At 40.4% G+C, this 22718-nt stretch overlaps 1 protein-coding gene across 1 annotated transcript in view; it reads right to left on the bottom strand.

Moving 5' to 3' along the window:
• TSPAN4 (tetraspanin 4) overlaps window positions 1–22718 on the bottom strand; it is a 420415-nt gene that overhangs the window by 255845 nt on the left and 141852 nt on the right. The window contains exon 3 of the mRNA XM_058826994.1: window positions 13967–14048. The gene's annotated coding sequence lies outside the window, so the exon portion shown is untranslated. The remainder of the gene's footprint in view (window positions 1–13966; window positions 14049–22718) is intronic.

Genomic DNA, 22718 nt, shown 5'->3' on the forward strand with positions numbered 1-22718 from the left:
AAGTGCAACATACTATGAAATATAGAAATAACTTTTTTCCCATGGAAAGAGGAATGCAATCAATTAAAATTCATTACTCTACACATCTTCAAGATACTTCTTTCAACATTTAGATTGTATGGAAGTCTTCCCTGTAGCAAAGTCACCTTTATGGATGCCATTTTTTTACTTCAGGAGATAAAAGCAACCTTGCCATAAAGGCTACTCATCTGCATCATTCAAATATGTGTATATGATTTTTGGGCTCCTCTGACACCTCAAGCCTCAGAGAGTCTGGTGTTCACTTTGTTCAAAGTCAATGCCACATGTCTGACAGTTGGTAAATTGAGTGTCTCGTTTCCTGGGCAGGATTCCTCCCTTTGTTATCTTTCAGTACCCTGAAAAAGATTGCTTTCAAAATTGAACTTGCCAAGTCAACCGCTTCCATCCTGAGCAATCTCTAGAATGTGCGCCTTCCAAGTCGAGATGTTGTCATTCTTCCCTTCATTTAGGGCACCTTGAGAGCCAGTGCAATGAAATAAAACCCTGGCAGCTCACTGGCAGTGATGATGGTAACTCATAGTGCAATGGAGTTGTGTAAGCATTCAGTGTGCACACATACATCCAAGCATTTAAGCACACACCTTGGCTACATACCTACAAACACCTGGGGCTGTCATTGCCTCTTGCAGACCTGGTGCTACTGAATCTCAAATTAAATCAGAAAAGTAGATGAAGCACAGCAAAGACTGGACAGTGAGTTAACTGCATGGCATTTCTGTTGCCAAGCCAAAGATTTAAGATTTACACAGCATCTTCTACACCATCCAGAATACTGAGCGATACTGAACGGGGCAAATGCAAAAGCTGGCACCTGCTGGTACTTTGTAGGCATTCAAGCCTACAAGCACATCCATAAAGTACCTGGTTTTGTGCTCTGTAAGGGAAGTATGAGTTTAAACAACAGTTTAAGGTTAAGAAATTGCATACAGAGCCCCAATGAAACCCAGATCTGATGCCAAAGGAATTTCAAATTGTCTAGAGACTGAGCAACACTATCTCAAGTGAGCAGTTACTTTGTGGAGGGCACTCGAGAGACTGACAAAACCTGTAGGAAGCTTTTCATTTATTCCTTCAGGGAACCTGACTATGCCCAAATGGCTCATCACACCAACAACTGTAGGTGGACAGGGATGAACAGGAAATTCATCCTGGGAGGGAACCAAACCCCACTCCAAGCAACAGGTAGGAATAAATACTGTAACAGAACATAGCAGCTCTGCAACTGTGTCCAAGATGAAGAACTAATCAGAATACACTATTTGGAATTGTATTTCCTTTCATTCTCAGGGTTTTCCCAAGAGGAAGCTAATACTGGACAGGAGACAAGGATTTGCAAGGAAACCTAATGCAACAAGTCATTAAAAATTAGCAAACTTAGTTTCCTTGTTAGCAAATTAGATACAATAGCAGAATACTTGCTCCTCACAGACCCAGCTTGTGAGGTATTTCATACTGGAGAGGGTTGCAAGTGGCTCAGCCATGTCCAATTTCAGGCTTCACCAGGCCTCCTGGAGACATTTACTGCAGAGCATCTTTGTACTTTCTGCATTCTTCACAGCACTAGGAGATGCTGGAGATCTTCTCACTTGGAAAGCAATTCTTCTAAATTGGAAAGAAGGCACAACACCTTCCCATCATGCTGTCATATTGGATTTTGAACTCTTTTTGACACTAGATTGTGTCAAAAAGGAAATAAAAATAAAAACGCAAATTGACAGCTTCTGCAAAGCTTGGGAACTTTGTCTGAACTCAATTAATCTGGTTTAGAAACTATTCTCTAACACCATCTGACATGCAGCAAAGAACAGAGGTTCTCAAAAGGAAAGTGACTGCTGCCAAAGTTGGCCTTTGCTCCTCTTTCTTAGAGGTACAACAGAGAATGGGGGGAAAAATAAAAAAATAATTAAAAAAAAAAAATCCAGAAACCATTAGGGGTATGAGGCACCACTGTACTCAAGGATTCTAAGAAATGAACATTGTGTTTCCACAGTCTGCTTTTCTATAGGAATAGAGATATGTCTTACACAAATTCCTGCTCAATGTTCGCTTGACTACAAGTAAGGCTGTAAAGTATCTTGACATTTTTCCAGATGTGATATCGAATTGGTTAAAGAATTTATTTTATCACAATTACCTCTGTCACAGATTGCCCATAGAACAAGGAGGCAGCGAGAATGCTTGGACTTCTCCCTCTTCAGAATGACTGATCTTCATAAGCATGAAACTTCCTGAGTTTTTCTGTATCCTTGTACTACTAAACATATTTCTGCTAACATACATCTAAGGATGTGCCCCAAAGATTTTAAAGGAGGTGGTTCAGCAGAAGATGGTAGCTCCATGGGCTTTGCTGATTTCTTTGCCCACATGCACTAGAGGAGAAAAACTACACCCTCCTATACAAGCTTTATCTTCTCCAACCCAGACACCTCAAGAGAGCTCTCTCATGCCTGGAGAGACTTATGAGCAGGGATAGCTGAAATGAAAGACTCCCTGATAAAGAATCTGGCCATCCACTTCTGTCATTCCCAAAAAGATCTACTGCCCTCCTTGGACTTTCCTGGCACGCCACCTCATATTGACCTTGGCAATAAATACTTCTAAAATTACATAGATTTCCCATTGTGATCAGACAATAAGCATTATTAGTTATGTTTTTGCCAAGGCAAGGGGCAGAGAAGCACTGATCAAGCAGTGCACGTTAATGTCTGTGAGGATATTGCAATTTAAATCCAAGGGCTTGCCAGATGTACATCAAGGGGCATGGCTAACATCTATCAGGAGAATCTCCATTTTTCTATCCTTTCACATTTGTAACAGAACTAGACAATAGCAAAATTACTCATACTTGGCAAGACTTTATTACTCAAAGCACTTTGGAGAACACTCTTGATACCTGTGGAAAGCTTCATAACATGCTTGCAGCCTGTTTTCTATATTTAGGCTTGAATACTGCAACTTCGGCAGGAATACTACCAGAAAAAGAGGTCAGTAACTGTTAAACAGAATTTCATTTGCTGTCATTTATCGTATCAGGCTGCTTTTCAAAAAGCAATATGAAATCAAGCTTGTTGAAATTAATCCATATGACAAATGCCCATTTCCTGTCTCTGCTTCAATTTTATAGTGACATGTCTGCCCTTATTAGATTTAGTACCTGCTGAAGTCAAAAGAAAGAAATTCAAAATGGCAAATACCTAAATCTGTGCCACAGACATGTCCCGAAATACTAACTAAAGGGCTGTCTAAAGTACAAAACCCAAGACAACCCAAGTATCTTCCACTTGCAGATTATGAAAATTTTAAAAAATACTGGGAAGTTCTCTTCAGTCCTTCAGAAAGTTTCTATTAAACTATAAAGCAATAGATAAAATTATTTGGCAAAATTAAGAAAAAAACCCTTGTTCTCAATACACTAGAAGCATTATTCAGTTGATCTGAAGGAATTGCACAGATTTAACCTCAAACAAAATTTCAAACAGCTCTGTAACAACAGAAAGACATGATGAGACTGAGGCTGTAAACAGGCCTTGTATCTTCCAAAACCACTACAAACAGCATCAACACACTTTCAGAAAAGGTAAGCTTAAATTATTAAATTAATAGGAGTCTAATATGCACTTGCACTATGAAAAGGACTTCCAGAATGCCAAATTTCTTTGATAATTCCATTGGCATAACTATTTTATAAATTCATGATATGGAGTAGATGACTCACTCGTAGCCTACCTTTAGTGTCCTCATACCAATAACTCTCAAGACCATGATCAGATGAGAGCAGCTTTCATAATTATGACAGTCAGCATGAAGAGGAGGGGGTGGTGGGTAAATTAAACTTTAGCTAAAATGTACCACTTGTATCAGGAGCCGATATAAAATTGCAGCACTCTATTAAGGCTGTAGTTCCATATAATTATTTTTACTGATGGCACGTCTGATTTAAGAGAGCTAACTCTCCCTCCCAGCTCTGATCTCCTCACAGCAGAGTCCACTTCCACCTTACTTAAGCTGACTCAGTTACTCTTGATGCCACACTCTAAACTAGAGCTGTGAAATCATGCTGATAAAACAATGTAAACATAAACAAATGAAATTTTAATGAAGCAGCAGTAACTTCCCTAGTGTTGAATCTAAACCTTTGCTGTTCATGAACTGCAACTATTTCTTGATTTTTGGGAATGTATTTGTGTTTCTGTCATTTGTGTCTAAGCACTGACTGCAGGGAGACAGTGACACTGAAACAGACCACCACATTCATCAGCGGCCCACTGGATGCAAAGTGCTGGGGTTATTTTGGTCAGTTAATGTATGTATCACACTTCCCCCTTAGCGTGACTGAAAGGTGAGGGTGAAGTCCCATATTTGCAGACAGTTTTAAACATACTGGAAATAGCTGAGTTATCACAACAAATTTCTGTCTTCATCCAGACAACAACAAAACTGTAAGCTGCACAGAGGTGAACAGCATTCATTTTGTTTCAGTTTTAAATATTGCTACCCTGCCCTCAGCCTTGGCTACAGCATAGTTGAGGTCTGCACTTCTACCTTGAGAACCTTGGAGAGAGCTGCTTTGGGCCTTTTTTGGGGGCTGACTACCATTTGGCCTCCAGCTGAGCTTCAGCATCAATCCTGGAGTGACAGCAGAGCTCACACATTCAGCAGTTCATGCCTTCAGACAAGCACAAATAATTCACAGGCCTGTGGGTGACTATGACAGATGGCAACCTCTGAGTGATGAAGGCCAAGTTCTATGCTGAAGTGAACAGGGACAGCATGGCAGGAAAGCCAGGGAAGCAGGGAACCCAGCCTATCCAAAGTCACAGAGCAATTCCTGTATATTAACAACTACTCATTTTCATTTCATCACAACCTTACAGCCTCTCCATGTTTCCACTCCCTTTACTTCTAATTTTCTCTCCTTCACTACTCTTCCCTTGCCTTTTTCCAGTCTTTTCCATTAGACACATCTCATGCCCTCGTGGATCATTTCATGGGATGCACTGACCTCCTCCTCTCATTTTCTGAGCCAAATATCCTTGTCTGACTTAAGAGATGTTTCCACATTTAAACTCTACAGTTATGAAAGAGATGGTGGCAAAGGGTGGGAGGTTTGTGGAGTCAGCACACAAATACACAGTGCAGAGTTTCAATCTGTGGTAACACATTTTTAGATGGAGCATCAAGAAGACTGTTTGCTTCTGCTAGTTTAAATAAAATGAAAGGCCACAATTCTGAACCTGACTCGTTACTGGCCACAGTCTGAGCTGCTTTAAGTAAGCAGTGAGGTACAGAAGCAATACCAGCTGTAATCGCTGTAGGCCCTGATATGCTTAGAAATTATTCAAAGCAGTTACTGCGTAATACTTTCAAGTGATTTCAGGAGTTCAATTTCTACATAGATACTCTTACCCCAGAACAAATGCCCTCATAAGGGATTATATCTATATAATTAATTTAAAGTAGCTTATTTTAGGAAAAGTCCAGAAACAGATCTTAGGATTGTGGCTGATAGCACAGTGAAAACTTTCCAGTCCAATTCACTCTTTCTACAGCTTTGTTAATGTTGTTTCAACTTTATTTCAGGTCTTTACTGGCTACTTAGCCTGTGATCTTACAGAAGAAACCAGAAAAGGAAGAGTATCCACTGCATTGAGGAGAAACAGGGATAGGCAGGGCTATAAAGTACAGCATTTCTACCTCCAGCAATCAGCCAAAACAATCTGTGGGTTGAAACCAGAGGGAGCTAATGTACAAAAGCTGTAACACAACATTACTCAACACCAAGCAAGCAGAAGACAAGGTGTGCTCCAGGATAATATTATTTTAATCTCTCTTTTTTCCAAGTTGACCTGAGCTTAACTGAAGGAGGCAGATTTGAAGTTTGTTTCAAATCTCTTTAAATAGATGAAAGCCTTTGAATTGAAAAGACAGTGATCGGGGCTTTTGTGTGGCCACTGTCCCTCACTGTGAGACTACACCCAACAGCCAAGAAATAAAAAGAGAGGTTCTGCCTCCTTACTACCTTGCTCCCTCTTCTCTGTGCCTGGTCAAACTGAGGGGGAGAAGAGCTTATCTGCTATTTTAACAGAAGGAAAACATCACATTTCATGCTTATAAAACCCTATTAATTTGAACACCACTGAGAAGCCAGTAACTGCTATTTTCTTTTAAAAATGGGCTTCACAGTGAAGAAAGGAAGAATTGCACTGCTAACCACCCTGCATGACTTGTTTTTGCTCCTGATTTGTTTCCACCATAGAATGTGTTTTGTGCAAACGTCTCTGTTCAGAGCACAGAGCTTTTTTTCCTTCCCTTTTCCTGAACTCTAGGAAAGAGTCTCCACCACTGCCATCTCCCCAGGTTACACTGGCAGAGCTCCAGAAGGCAAACAAATGCTGATCCAAAGCATTTTCTCTCAGACCTCTTGGTACACATCCATTCATGAGGAGTTCAGCAGAAAAAAAGTAACAGTGATAACACTGACAATGTGGCACAATTCAACACAGAAGACACACAAGATGTGTAAAAAGCAGAGGTAAAAGATCTTTTTTCTGGAACAGATGTTCTGTGTACTGTAATCCCACTTAACTGCTTTTGGTAACACATGCAATGCTCAAAAAACCATCATGTCAGAAATCCCAGCATCTTCCAAATTTATTATACCCAACTAGCATCACCTTTATGACCTTTTTTCTTGGGGATATCCAAGGAGTTTAAAGACCAGCTTGTAGCTACACTTCTATGTGTATTAGTGGCTACAAACCCAGCTCAGACCCAAATACCCCTTTTAGTACCCTCCACATTGTATCTTTGCAGCCAATTATTTCCAAAAGAGCCCTTTATTCAAATTTTCAGAGGAGTTCTGGTGCGCCACTTAAGCAGCTGAAGAGGGGAGGAGCTGTTACAAATGTGATTGGAGCTCTGCTGCTCATGAGATGACACCAAAGGTCAGAGTTTTTCAGTACCAAAGGGACATACAGCATCCTAAGCAACTGGAAGACAGAGCCACGCATTTAAGAAATCAGGAACTGAGTCGGTAATTCTTGCCTCATTCTCCTGTAGCCATTAAACACACCTTAAATCAGAAAGCAAATATTCAGCAGCATCTCTGACCACATGAAGTTGTTCCTGTTTTTAGTCTCTTTACCCACTCTGAGCCAATCTTGTCACCATTGCTTTCAGAAGCCTGATTTTATCTTTTTATCACTGCTGCTACAAGACAGCTGACTGCAATGAACATGTCTGTAATGAAATCAGTTGACCCAGAAAAGAAGTGCTAACACCAGTCTAGATTAAAAAACAAGTACAAGTAGATGTTTTCTCTGACTGCAGGCAGTCCATGCTAAAATGCTAGAGCAATACAGGCACTGTAAGAGAGAAAGTCCCCTGAATCTGCCCATATGCCAGGTATGCTTTCCTGTATTTTCCAAAAGTGACCTACTTAAAATAATGCAATTAAAGTAAGCAAGAGTGCAATTATCTTTGCTATAAGAAGGCCTAAAGCTTTCTATTATTTTATCCTCAAAAAGAAAAAGCTTTCTTAGATGTATTGTTAAGACAAAGCAATTTCCTTTCGCAGGCTTTAGTTTTAGACTCTTATAAATGTGGGTTTTCGTTCACTGACACAAAATTTGCTTAATAATACATGCCTGCTCTACTTACTTGTTTCATTTACCTTACAGTTTTCTCTAATACATGAGATATATACATATATATTATATATATATATATATATAATAATAATACAGGAAAGCTCCTTCATGAAAGGACAGATTTTTTATGTGCCAAGCCCAGGACTTATCAGGCTCCAAAAACATGTGTAGCAGCACATGTCTTCATCCAGGCTTCTATTAATCAGATGCTTTTTATCTTCTCTGACTCAAAGTGGTAATGCAAAGTAAAATAGTGCTCTCACACACAGAAGACTACAAATCCATCTCAGCTGGTTTTCCCTGCTTATCAGACTCCAAGCTTTCTCTTAGCCTCTCAATAAATCCCTCCTACTCACAGTGTCTCCCAAAGATCATAATAAAATCAAATATTTATCTTGCATTCCCGAATGGAGAGTGTGTGTGCACACATAAAGATGGAATCAGGAAATCATGAAGCAGAGAGAACTGGACACCAGAACAGCCATACAAAATCACCCAAAGCCATTAAATTTAAGAGCTTTCAGCTGCTGTCAAGCATGTCTGAACTAGATGAGGAAGAAAGAAGTTCAGTTTAAAAAAAGACTATATGAAATGGTTCTAATTCCTCCAGTTAAAAGGGGTTTTTGTTAGCATACTGTGGTTACCATTCTAGTTCACACTGCCGACAGCACACATCCAGCAGCAATGCCAGTGAGTATTTTAAATCACATCTGTCCTACAGTTCACAGCTAGGTCTGCCCTGGGAGCAGGAACCCAACTTCACTCCAGCCTGCTCCCTTCCTGCAGCGCTTACTCACACTGACTGCAGACACTGGGACCTTGGCAGTGCCAGAGGAAGACAAAGCTCATCCTCAATCTGACATTTGAGAGGTAAGGGGTGCAGGGCTTAAAACTGCTTTGTAGGATTGAAGAATAAGCAGCTTACCACAGAGGGCCTGGGACACTGTTTGTAGTCAAATCCAAACCTCTTGAGCACAAGGCCAGATCTCTCCTTTACTGCAGAGCTAACATTCCAGTCTGTGAGTTCATATTTCATAGTAAAAAAATAATGAAAGGAGCTCCCATATTTCCTGGTTAACATTTCAGCCTTCTAAAGGGTAATAAACCAGTATCTCCCTACAACAACAGATAAGTCAGACAAATAAAATGTCAAACTACTTTAGAAATAAGCTAGTCAAGATAATAGAATGAATCTCTTGAGTAGCCATTAATAGCATTTGGCAAAGATGATTCCAGAGGACATATGATATCTAATATAAAAGGATGTGTTATTTCTGTATCTCCCCTTTGAAATTAATTTAGTGCTGACAGGAAGATACCTGCGTAATATCTAAAACCTTCCCCACATCCTTAGGAGGAATGACACCACTAACAGTTTTATGAAAAAACCAAAGCAGAGGCTGCAGACAGAGGGAGCCCTGTGCTGAGACTCAAGGCCAGAGATCCTTATCCCAGTTCTCCTGCCAGCCAAGTGACCATGGGGGAAAACTGCTTTCCCTGTCACATATCTGCAGCGCAAGGTTATCACGTACTTTGTGAAATATTGAGATGTATCAGCACAAAGCGTGCTGCAAGAGCTCTGTTGTTTTTATTACCACCAAATTCCCTAGCTGCACAACTAACATAAAGGGAATAAAAACTTCGTATCAACCAAATAAGCAGCTAAGTTGTGAGTAAAACAGCAATATGGGATACGGACATATTTATTTGCTTGCATTTCTTCCTCCAAAACAAAGATGACAGTAAGAGCCCATATTAACAATTACTAAGCATCACAAACCAAGAATATATCAGCTAGACCCAAATTTTCCTATTGTGCTTTCTGAATGACTTGCCATTATCACCAGAATACAGCATGAAAAATACTGCACTCTTCAGCCTCTATTTTTTGATTAACTGGGTGCTCTGGGAATTTCTGTCTATCCCCATTTATAATTACAAGTTGTTATTGCCATTTTCAATGTGACTTGCTGGCAATTGAATCTATTTGGAAAGAAAATTTTTTTTTTTTTTCCATAGAAATTACTTACTTATTTTTAAAAATAAACTAGACCTGCAAGGTTAAAAAACTAATTCTGATCCTTCCTTCTGCCTAGTTTTGATTGTTTCCTCATTTTCCAGTGGCTCTCACAAGAGTTGGAGAAATTCACCATCTCTCATAAGGCAAGTGGGAACTTTGGAGAAGCTTGCAGTACGATAATGAAAGCTCTTGCAGCAAATATTTTGTAATACCAGTTATCCTCAGGGTACCCAGCCCTCTGAGCTGGAAGGCAGAGATGGGGAGCAGAATGAAGCCCTCATAATGCAGGAGAAAATGGTCAGTGACCCACTCCACATCTAGACATACACAAGTCTATAGGCTCTGATAGGATGCACCCAAGGGCACTGAGGGAGCTGGTGGAAGAGTTTGCCAGGCCACTTTCATCATTCCAGCTGTCCTGGTGAGCTGGGGGGTCTCAGCTGGCTGAAGTCAGCGACTGTACTGCCCCCCTAGAGGAAGGGTCAAAAGGAGAGTTGGGGAACTACAGACCTGTCAGCCTGACCTTGGTGCCAGGGAAGGTCACGGAGCAGATTGTCTTGAGTGCCAGCATGTGGCATGTACTGGACAACCAGGGGATCTGGCCCGGCCAGGATGGCTTTCTGAAAGGCAGCTGCTGCATGACCAACCTGATCTCCTTCGATGACAAGGTGATCTGTGTAGTGGATGATGGCAAGGCTGTGGATGTGTCTATGTGAACTTTAGTAAAGCTTTTGACACTGTTTCACAAAGAAATTGTCCTGGAGAAGCTGGCTGATCATGGCTTTGGGTGGGTGCATTGCTCACTGGGTAAAACCTGACTGGGTGGCTGGGCCCAGAGATGAGTGGTAGGTAATAAGTGACAGGATGAGAGGAAATGGCCAAAAGTTGCACCAGGAACTTTAGATATTAGGAAAAACTTCTTGACTTAAAGGGTGGTCTGGCATTGGAATAGGCTGCCCAGTAAAGTGCTGCAATCATCATCCCTGGAAGTCTCAAAAAATGTGGGGATGAGGCACCCCAAGAGACATGGTTTAGTGGTGAACATGGTGGTGCCAGGTTAATGGTTGGACTAGATGATCACAAAGGTATTTTCCAATCTTAACAGTTCTGTAAGCCCTGGGGAATGCAATAAGCAAAGCTGCAGCTCATGGGCTGAGGAAGGCATTTTTGAAGACTGTCTGGCACAATGCAGTTCTCCCCTTGGTTGAGGTGCACACAGATGAGCAGCAAGAAACTCTTGGTTTGCAAATCTTTTCCCTGGTCTCAGATTCCTGGTCCTTTGTGTTCACAGCTTGGGCTAAAAATCAGAGTTTCACCTTCAGGACTTCCGTTGCCATTTATAGCTGGAAAAGGGCTTCTCAGAGTGAGATTTTTTTTTATTTCTTATTGATTACCGCTGTCAAAGGAGCCTGTAGGTTTTCTCCATCCTGTCAGCCCTAAGGTGTTTAGTATGGCAAACCAGCCTCCTTGTCAGCAGTGAGGCAAGAAGCAGGAAGAGCTAAAGAAAAACAAATACTGGCGGGGAAAGCGAAGCATTATTCCTCTCCACAACAACTCCACTGCTAACACCAGGCATGCAGACAGAAAGCCTTTTCATGGCACAAAGATACTTTCAAATCCCTCACAATCCAAAACCTGACAGCTTCTGGTCTAGACTCCTTGTCTGTGTGCAAGTACTACACTGACACAGGCAGCCTTTCCCCCCTCTCCGTGTCAGCAAAAGGAACACCACAGTGTGCCACTTTTCCACAAGGTCAGCTCCTTGTCTGTACAGCAGCAGTGACTGTTCTGGTTAAATCTCACCTCCCAGTGACAGCACACTTGAGATAACAATTCACACTACCTGATTTCCATGGTGAAATACTACCTGGGAGACTCACATTTCTTTTGTATGAAGTATAAACACTTACTATATACATAATCAAACACATTCACTGTCAGTCCAAACAGATGCCCCCACCACTCACTCACCACGTTTACCCAGAAAAAAAGTGCTTGTCCTTAGTCTGTAAACACCACCTTAAAGACACAATATAAGAAATTTCTGCAAACAGATTTTTCTCTTTTTTTTCTACACACTTTATACAGCAGTGCTGTGCAATATGCTGTAAGGATGAGAAAGTAAACATGGTCTTAAGAACTGTACCCTCCAAATCACACAGTCATCCTGTGTGAATATTTACAGTAACAAAGAAAACAAAGAAGCCTCACAGTCTTCTTCAAACCTTGCCTGGAAGCTCTGCTGAGTTAAATATATAACAGTACAAAACCATCAAAATCACTAACAATGCATAAAATTGGGCCAGTCCAACTGCTGAAGGTTTATGTTTGCTGCATCTCCTTGGCCTAAACCTGTAATTCAGTTTGAGAGTTGAAAGCAAAGTCATTCAAGTTTTGACACATTAATTCAGTAAAAGAAACAAAAGAATCCTAATCCAATTAAAGACTATATTAGTGGGCAAATTATGGCCACACTACCATCAACTACACTACCTGCTCCATTTAATTGCAAAACCTATACGGACAGAATAGGCCTTTTGAGGGGCTTGTGTAACAACATAGTTTTCACAGACAAAATGAAGGGAGAAAAAAATAACAAAAAGAGTTATTTTCTAGCATAAATCACTGAGATTTTATTCATTCAATTCGACTGACACAGGGTAAGGTTAATGATCTAGAACAGATCTTAATTCCACTAATAACTAATATGGAAGTCATAAATGAAAATATACACATCAAAACCAAATACATTAAAAAGGGGGTGGGGGGGGGAACTCACACAACCAAAACAAAGAAACAAACAAACTCCAAACACCATAAAACCAAAGCAATTCAAGACGTAGAGGTGTAGAAGCAGGAGAAGAAGGATTAGTGAAAATCAAGCAATGTAAAAATCCCTAAGAGACACTACCCTTTTAGGGTGTGAGGTTAACCAAGTCAAAAGTTGATACCAGTTAACATCAGTGGACTTCAGTTCCACTTCACACTCTGGACCTTGATCAAATCCTCAATTTACATGTGCTGCCGAAGTCCACAAACCTACATGGACTTAAATAATCACCTGCAATTCCCAGTGAAAAGGGACACCATGTAATGGTAATTGTTTCTCTGAGTGTCTCCAGTAGCTTGCAGTGAGTACTTGCTATTTGCTATCACCTGTATTTTCTTTTAAACTGCAAGCCATAAATTATTTTTCTTTCCAGATTTCCAACAAAATCTGACTTTCCTCAGGTTGCGACTGGTCACTGTGTCCTCTGTAACTGTTTAAAGGAAACCAAAGTAGGAAGTATTTAAATAAAAGGGGAAAGACTGAACCTCTATTGAAAAGCTTCACCACTTGAGATATATCCATTTGGAAGTTATTGCAGTGTTTTATTTCTAGCTTTAGTCTTCCAGAAGATTCAGAAATATTTTTCCCTACAGGGCTTTAGAAGGGACTGAACATAAACACCAATGCATCATCATCTTCCTTTCTGCCTACTTCAGGGGCTGCGCTCTGTGAGATTATCCCAAATATATCTCTGTCTCTCAGCCATTTGTTGCTGGGTGATCAACTATATAGGTACAGCAACTCTGCCAGGTGCTGCAGCACTTCTTTTTTTAATCTGTTTATCTGTCCTTTCCTTCCTACAGTGTGTTCTTCTACACCTTCACCATTTTTATAGCATGATTTCAAGGACTGGACCTGGTTTTCTTCCTATTCAATATACATAGGCTGTGCAAAAAAATGTGTATTTGAGGGTAAGAATGAAGATTGACAGATTTCATGCATGACTTTGGTACACGGGTTTTTATTTATTGTTTTTATTTCTTTTCTTAAACAGTGAATTCTCATAATATATCAGCATTTGCCATTAAAAAAAAAAAGAAATTGTGATCTGAGTATGAAAGAATACAGTTGTGCTCAGCATCCAGGTAAAACAAAAGCCACATGATAAGAAGTTAGTTTGCCAGTAAATAGAAACAGAAAATCCTGGGCTAATAATTCAATTCCCACTTCATTCCCTTCATGCAAAGGGCCCAGTACAACGTCTTTCCAAACCACCAAACCCCAGGGGAAACAAGGAAACACAATCCACAGCAGCAGTAAGCAACATCTCCCGGTACCAGTCTGATCCATTATATTAACTGTACCATCTGCAGATTGCCATTTCTACTCTCCAAAAAGCCATTCACAGAGGCCTACAGTTGAAATGTAATTATCTACTCAGAAGGTTATTTCAAATCAATAAATTGATCACAACTATTCACGTACCTGATGGAGGAATGGGAGCTCAGAGCACGTGACGTGATCCCAGTTGACACGGTGGCCTCTGTGCAACCAGCAAACGGGGGACCTGCAGAACAAGAGCCGGTGTGTCAGAAGTTACACGTCTTTTACAAAACACAAGGAAAAGAACTCTTTCAAGCCATGCCTTTGGGAAGGACAAAAGAGAGACCTCCCCATTAACTATGCTAAAACCACTAGACTGAAACCTAATAGAGAAAAAGCTGGCAAGGTGTGACTGTAAAGGGATGGTGCATGAAACCCACAGTTTGGCTCCTGAAGCCATCAGAATGACAACACCCACCAATGGCAGCAGGAGCAGAGCAAGGGGGAGACATAGCACCCTAAAGCTGGTGGGATCATGTTCTTCACTCCCAATGGGATTTAAGCTCCTTTCTCCCAGGGGTACTTCTGAACATCACACACAGCATGTTTCCACTTCGGCCCATGTTCCAGCACTTCATTAGAACAGGGCAGCATTATCAGCTTCTTTGCATAATCTGAATGCCATTAACCACTGGATCAGATATGAGCACTTCATGGACTTGACACTCAAAAAAGGCATGTACATAAATTCTACACATCCAGAATATATAATGTGTAAGTCCAATACTGGGATGGGGGGAAGTTAGTTGAAAAACAGAAAATACAAGAAACTGAAAAGTAAGATTAAAAATCAACTTTTTGAAATCAAAAATTTTTCTTGAAACACAGAGCATTAGAATCTCTGTCTTACATACTATTTTGACTTTTAAGGAAGTTATACTTCTGATCTTTTTTTGTATAACCACAAACACTAATTTTTTATTTATAGCTTTTAAAGAAAGCAGAGGTCTCCCCAAAAAAAAAAAGGACCATCAGTAGAACAGCAAAAGATGTCATTAGTGGGACCATACTGTACAAGTAACTGCACATAGCACTAGATGAGACAAGGCAGATGGAAATTCTAACCTCCATCTCTAATCAGGTCAATGTCCACATGATGCCCTGTAATAAAACTTAACTTCACAGAATCTCTGGCTGGTTGAGGTGGGAAGGGAGCCCTGGATCCAACTGTCTGGTTCAAGCAGAGGCATTGAGAGCCCGTTGCCCAGAATTGTATCAGACAACTTTCAAAGATTTCCAACCACAAGGCTGCACAACCTCTCTGGGTGGCCTGTGCCAGTGCTCAATCACCCTCACAGCAAGAGTATTTTCCTGATGTTCAGACAGAATTTCCTCTGTTTTAGTCTATGCTTCTGTTCTTGTCACTGGGCACCACTAAAAAGAGCCTCTCTCCAATCTTCTTTGCACCTTCCCTTCAGCTGTTTATAGATATTGATAAGATTCCCCCTGAGTCTTCTCCTCTAAAACCTGAAGAGTCCCAGCTCTCTCATCTCAGCCCTTCTCCATTACTCATCTTTGTGGCTCTTCACTTCCATCATGATAAGACTCACAAACAAATGTGCACGGCTTCCCAACTGCGCATGAAGTCTCCTAAAGCCCACAGGACACTTGGCAAGTACAGATGTTAGTTCCTCTTCTAATGCAAAGTGCCTGGGAATCAACACTCTGACAGCATGCTACCAGCAGGTTTTAGGAAAAAGGTGACATGATGACATTTCCCTCACTCCAGGAACCCAGAGAACTTGAGGAGAAATGATTTACCAAGTGCTATGGCTCTACTCATGCTCCTCATCCCCTATCACCCCAGTTATGGACTGGTTGAAAAGCTTTGAAGGGAAGACTTTTAGGTGAAGAATGTTATAAGCAGAATAACAAGTGTTTTTATACCAATGAATTGATTTCCATAGCTGTTAAGGCAGAATTAGTATACTTGGAGTGACAGAAACCATCAGGAATGGACAATTAAGAGTACAGATTAATCCTCCAAGACAAGATGCTTAAAGACCTAATAGCTTGACTGAAACCAGTGAGATCAGAGGGAGATCTCTTTCAAAAGGCCTACAAGGCGTTTGATGCTTCTTTTCCCAGTAGGCTTTCCCTGCCTTTGGTTCAAAGTCATCCAAAAAGGTGAACTTCAAACACCTGTTTCAAGTGAAGAGGATGACACTGTAGGATGCCCTTTATTCAACCAGACAGACTCCATAGGAACAAACACAGGTGTTCAGCACTCCTGTCTTCTACTTCACGAGCGAAAAAAAGACCTGCATGGTCTAATTACTGAATAAATGAAACAGATTAATTAGATTAGACAGTCAGAAGAAATAAGGCTATTCCTTCCCATTTAAGCACACACTCAGTACAGGAGACGTACCAAGAAAGAAAAAAAAAAAATCTATTGCATAAATTAAACAATTCAAGTACAGCACTAGAAGATCTTTCAGGAAGTAAGTGATTCTATATGGGAAAGGAGACTATGAACTACTGATTGCATCAACGTGTCCTTACCCACTTCTGAACACTTCTGCTGCCTAGAACAGCATTAGTGTGTCAGGCACGGAGCCTGAAGTGCCATGCAAGGTACAAAATCTGCTCTCCCTCATAATGTTTCCCTTTTATCCAAATTGCATCCATACCACAGGAACAGGTTATTCACAACTGGGAAAATGCATCCAAAGTCTATTTCCCAGCAGCTCTTTAAGAGAGAACTTTATAGAAGTGAGGCATGAATAGGGATCGTCTTGGGGGAGTGATATGTAGTGAAAAGGACCTCATCGGGACAAATGTGTCTATTTTCGTTTCCAGCTTATTAGAAAGAAGAGAATATTTGTTCCAGTTTCAAATGGCAGAAGCAACAAAACCAACAAAAATTTGAGTAAACTTAAAGGTTGAGGAACTGTTTCTACAATGTTCCTGCTTTGTTTCCAAGCCAAGAAACTGCTTGTACGTCTTCTGTATCACTTGATCTAGCTTGATTTACAATCTTAGAGAGAGAATTTGCTTGACCTAGTGAACTCTCTTAAAGATCACCACAACTTTAACTCTTTTGCAGTAAATCCTTCCATATTTTAGCACAGTGATCTATGTATAAAGATACAACTGACCAGGCACATAGCCCAGAAATAAATTCTGAACTTTTGCCTGAAGCAGAGAAGCTCTGTTGCTCACCTAATGAAACACATCTATAGGCAAGATTACTAAAAACTAAAACTTAATTAATTATAAAATTAATAGAATAGAAATAATTATTAAAATCTAAAATAGCTTTCTTCCCTTTTCATTAATCTTTTTGTTTTATGAACATTTTTCTTCATATCTGTCAGAAAACTAGATAACAAGGAATGCTAGCATCCATTTTGTTGAAAGTATCTAAAACCATACTGACCCCATCAAAACATTGACCACAAAGTTTTTCTTTTAACTTTTTCATTTAACTTTCAAAGCATAAAAAACCTGAGGTCACATTGTAGTCATAATCCAGAAGCTCTGCTAGCCCAAGACTGCAGCTGCTGATTGTTCACTGAGGTTAACTCACATTACAAGAACTCACAGAACAAGCTCAAAGCCAGTGCAACTTCAGGTTTACTTCACATCAATCACACTGAGACTTTTCAAACTCCTGCTACAGAAGCTCCCTTCAACAAAAAATTAAGCTTCTGAGCTTGTGATTATGCATCCAGCCTAACTAGTCCCAGTTAAGGGGATGCAACATCAAAAAAAATGTTTCTGTCCCCTTCTTTGCTTGGTGTTTGTGTAAATTCTGCCTGTCCTGGAAGGAGGGAAGTGATATAGATGTTCTGAAAGATTAAATGAAAGTTTATTCAACAGCACTGTATCTAATACTTTCTTTAATCAAATAAAATAATATCCTAGGAACATATATAGTGGATTTTTTGTATGAAAGTTTCAACAGCATTCTTAAAAATGCACAGCCAGTGCTGACACTGAAACATATCCAATCATCTTAAAATCATAAATAATTACTTTAAAAGCCTCATACAAAGATCAATTTCTTGCTCTTCCACAGCCACTCCAACTGATACAAGTAGCTCAGTTTTCAGTTGGAAGAAAAAAAGTATCACAAACACAAACCAGAAATCTGAAGGGTACTGGCAATATGGCCAATGTCAAACAGATTAGATTAAATAAAGTATATTTCCATCATGTCCTAAGTGCTATAAACAGGGCAGTCTGTGTTCTGGCAGGGAAGACATCTATAACTCAAGATCTCCCTGCCTTGGTACACAAGGTTCAGCCTTGGCTGAAATTTGGGATTAAGAGCAGGTCTGAGTCAGCTGCTGAGGACAGCCAGGCAACTGAAAGGAGTGGGGAAGTCACCAAATGCAGATTAGAGAATACCTGAATACCAGCCATGTGAGCCACAGTCCTTGCCTTTGCAGCTGGAGAGAAGCTCTAGTGAGCATAATCTTCACAGGTAGGTCCCACCTGAGAATGTGTTTTTAAGCAGCAAGGAGCACATCACACACACAGACACATCTGACACAGCAGACAGACAGTCATTACCTCCTCATCTTCCCTGATGTGTGAGACTCCTTACTGGTCAGAAAACAATTTTTTCAAAAATAGCAGCACGCTGAAAGCTCTGTTTTTCACCAGGACTCAAAATCAGTACATTTTCCAGTCCTTTGTGAAACATTTCTTTACAGCATTATTAATTGCATTGTTTTCATTTCAAGGGAGAAATGACTGACAAAATGCTTTACCACCAATCAAGAATCACTAATTCTGACATTTGTGTGGAAAAAGTGATTATTTAAAGAGTCATTTTGGCATAAGAATTTGATGGTTCATTGACAACACCCCACCCCACCCCTGCTGTGGCCATGGAAGAGCCCTGATGGTGCTGTCTGCTGTCTTAACACAGCATCATCTATAATGCCTACTACCAAAAGGCAGTTTAAAGCCTAGGGTATAAAAAGTCAATTGAATCTGGAATTTCTCAATGCATGGCATCCTGTAGCTGATTTTTGCCTTGTCTATATATCCTCATCTCACTATTTGCAGAAATCCTCAGGGATCACATTTCTCTGCTCTGCATCTTCTGAACCAACAGAGCAGAAAGAGAAAAGGACTGAATTTTCTTTCTTTCCCTTGACAGAAATACCTCTCCTCCTGACAGGCTGCATGGTAGCAGAATGCTGCAGTCAACTGTTTGATAAGAAAAGGCAGGAATGATGAGTTTCACAGCCTCCCAAATCCAACACAGACATCTAAATATGTTATCCCTTGCACTGCATATTAGCCTGGCATAGAAATTTTTTGTGTCAATGCTGTATACAGATTGTTCACAAGTAAATAAGATTAGGGCCAAGGCTGGGAAAGCTCATTCCCCAAATAATAAATTCCAGCAGCTCAAACAGAGATCAGTACCATGGAGAATAGGACAGTACTGATAGACAAGAAGTCACCCAGTTTCACCCTCGAGCAACTCATGTAGCTGAGGTATTCCAGAGAATAAATCCGTATTTTATCTTCTAATATCTTCTCATCAGATATAATTTAGCAGCAAGCATGCCTAAACTGTCCAGAAGTCAGCACAGTCCTGAGGAAAACAAAACCTTACATCAGGATTCTGAAGGTTGCAGGACCAGATACAGAAATGAGACTGCACGGAAGTGAGGATCCCATCCTCAGAGATCCAGCAGACTTTAGAAAAATGACAAGGGCCTTTTGCAATGCATTTCAACTTCAACATGTAAAATCAGAAAGATTATAAAATGTCAATGCAATTCCATCTTTTGCTTTTGCTTACAAAGAGCAAGCTGTTTATCTAAAGCATACTTGAGGGGCTTTGATCTTATCTGATTCTTAGAAGACATTTAAAATAACAGGATAAAGAAGGCAAATTCTATACTCCAGCCTGTGACTTCAGACCTCTGAAAGCAGGGACAGTTATACTGGTGAGAACAAGGAGGAAATTAGTGTAGCATCACACCTGCCCTCCTCTCTAGCTTCCACTGACAACCAAACTATTGTGGTTCATCCCTAACAGCAGCAGTGCCAAGGACAAAATTACCAGGAATCCACTGACTGTCAGTCTCCCAATATCCAGCACTGCTGCTGGCAACAGTTTTCAGGGAATTCCTCAGATACAAGGCACTGAAATGGAAGAGTTCTGATGCTTTCTGCTTGTGCCTGGGGACACCTTTTTGGCTGGGCTCTGTTCAGCAAGATTGGTGACCAAGACTTCATCGTGTCCCAGCTATGCCTGTTTGAGTTGGGCTTTCTTTGCTCTGGGACTAGACAGAAACATTTAAAACACAGAAAAATTCAACCCATGGTTGAATGCACATTTTTCAATGCTGTTCCAGTACCATGCCAGACATGAGCACATTATTTCCTGCTAAGACACAACACTCACAAACACTGTGGTAAATTCAAATAAAGGTTTTGTCATTTGCCTGGCTTTCATAAAGTTTTTCTGGTTTCAGGCTGGCATTTCAGGTGCTTAAAATAAAATTTTAAAAAAAGAATAAGGGGGAAAAAAACCCTGCCAATAACAACCAAAGCCCTGGTAAGTGAGAAGACATTCATCTCAGGAATAACCCGTTTATTTGCTATGGAGCTGCAATGAAGCTCAAACCTTTGGGCCTTGCCTTGTTCACCCAAACTTGTGCCTGGCCCTCTACCTCCCTGACCTGAACTGCAACAGCCCAGCCTGACCTTAGATCTGCCTCCTCATCTCCAAGCACTGGATTACTGCCCTTTGGGCCATGGACACTGCTGGGCCACTTCAGGCATTGACACAACCTTGTCAGCATATTCAAGGTTTCTAAGCCTTAAAACTCCTTGAGGGAGAGAAAAAAAGAAAGGAAAGAAAAAGAAAAAAAAATGAAAAGGAAAAGGAAACGGAAAAGGAAAAGGAAAAGGAAAAGGAAAAGGAAAAGGAAAAGGAAAAGGAAAAGGAAAAGGAAAAGGAAAAGGAAAAGGAAAAGGAAAAGGAAAAGGAAAAGGAAAAGGAAAAGGAAAAGGAAAAGGCTCCTCCCTCCCAGCTCTAAGTATACCCTGTCATACAACCTTAAAAAAGTATAAAAAGCTTTCAGCACAAGTCTAACATGCAGCCATGAAAACTGAAACTTTTCATTTCAGCTGTTCAGTAGCAATATTTTCCAATGCTTTCTTCTTTGCCACAAAATAAATCATTGAAAATTCTGCAACAAACCCACAGCAGTTAAATTGCCCACTTACCTTTCTCTATTATCTAATTTGCATTAATTACATTCAGCTTAATCAAAGCAATTATTTAATTAGAACAAACTGGTGGTCATGTACATGCTTCTGTTGAAACATTCTGGGTTGCACACAGACCAATTACCTGCACAGCACCTGATCACAAAGTTATTAAAAGTTCAACAGAAAACTCTCTAGACAGTACATAGCTTTTGTTTTCAAAAAGTTGTGATGCCAGAGAAATGACACTCAGAGGGTTGACATATCCAGCTTTGAAACACTCACCCTTCCACTAAATGAGTTTAACTGGTTCAGAAATCAGTAAATTATTCCCCACCACTCCCACCAGTATCAATATGTGACTGCTACTGATACGAACACTGTAGGGGACAGGGTGAGAACCCCACTTCACTGAGAGCTGAGTACTCATGCACATACAGCATTTTAACAAGTGCACATCTGGACGGCATCCACAAAAGACAGGAGGGAGAAGGCTGACCTATGTGTCTTCCTTGAATATAAGACACTTCAGGTACTTGCCTAAGGACACTTCACTGAAGTTAATGAATTTTGTCTGGGAATTATTTTAAATAATGCCTTTAAATATACATTTTTCCCAGCTTGTAAAGCCAACTATGCCTGGAAAGTTTATGGAGACAGACACAGTTTAAAAACACCCTCTTGAAAAACAGAGGTTACCTCATGTGAAGAACAGAGACAACAATGAAAAGCTGAGACTTCATCCAGCTGGAATTCGGATTGCCACCAGATAGACTGGCCACTCATAGGGATCATATTGGATTGGTCAAAAAAAAGACATACTTCAAATGTGAAGGTTCTCATGGAAAGGCCAAGATATTTATCAAAATCCTCTGCTGACCTCTAGAGAACTTACAACCAGATCACAAGACACAGCCTTAACCTATTTACAAGCAGAACAAATCCACATGTGATGCTGATGTTCCTAGCACCCTCCCACAAGGATGGATCACAGCACACAACGTGCAGAGCTGCTATGGCCCTCCCGAGTGACTTGAGAAATCTATGGCAAACATGCCTAGACCTCATTTTTTAGCGGGCTGCAAGTCAGCTGAGGATGAAATGAGAAGGGACTGACAAAGTTTAACAGACCAATTCATGATTCTTGCTCTGCAGAGCAATTGCTCACACCTCACTGGTAATTTCTCATTAGCACTGTTTGCTCTCTGGGAGCACTTGGTCATTTTGCACCACATACAAAAGTCCTAGTCCAATACCAAAGGGCTGCCTTTCCTTCTTTTTCTCGTCTTCCCCTTAATTAAAGTTATTTCCAGGAATTATCAGGCCCCCAGATGTTTGTTTTAAACAGCAACTTCTTTACATTCCCACTAAAATTATAGAAATATATGAAGCTTAAGTGCTATTCTGCTCAGAGGGTGCTGAAAAATTAAAATCCTTTTCTTCATTGGAATGAACCCAAAATATTGTCATGGCAACTGTGGTTCTAAAGATGCAGGCAAGATAAATTGAAAAACATAATCTACACTTTAACAAACTACAGATATATCCGATTGCCAGATAATTGACTAACAAATCATTGACAATCAGAGAAATGAAGGCCAGAATACAGAAATTTCTTCTCTCACATCTTATCACCTTCACCAGCACATTTTCTAATGATCCCGGC

This window comes from Poecile atricapillus, chromosome 1 (assembly GCF_030490865.1).
Source record: "Poecile atricapillus isolate bPoeAtr1 chromosome 1, bPoeAtr1.hap1, whole genome shotgun sequence".
Taxonomy (NCBI): Eukaryota; Metazoa; Chordata; class Aves; order Passeriformes; family Paridae; genus Poecile; species Poecile atricapillus.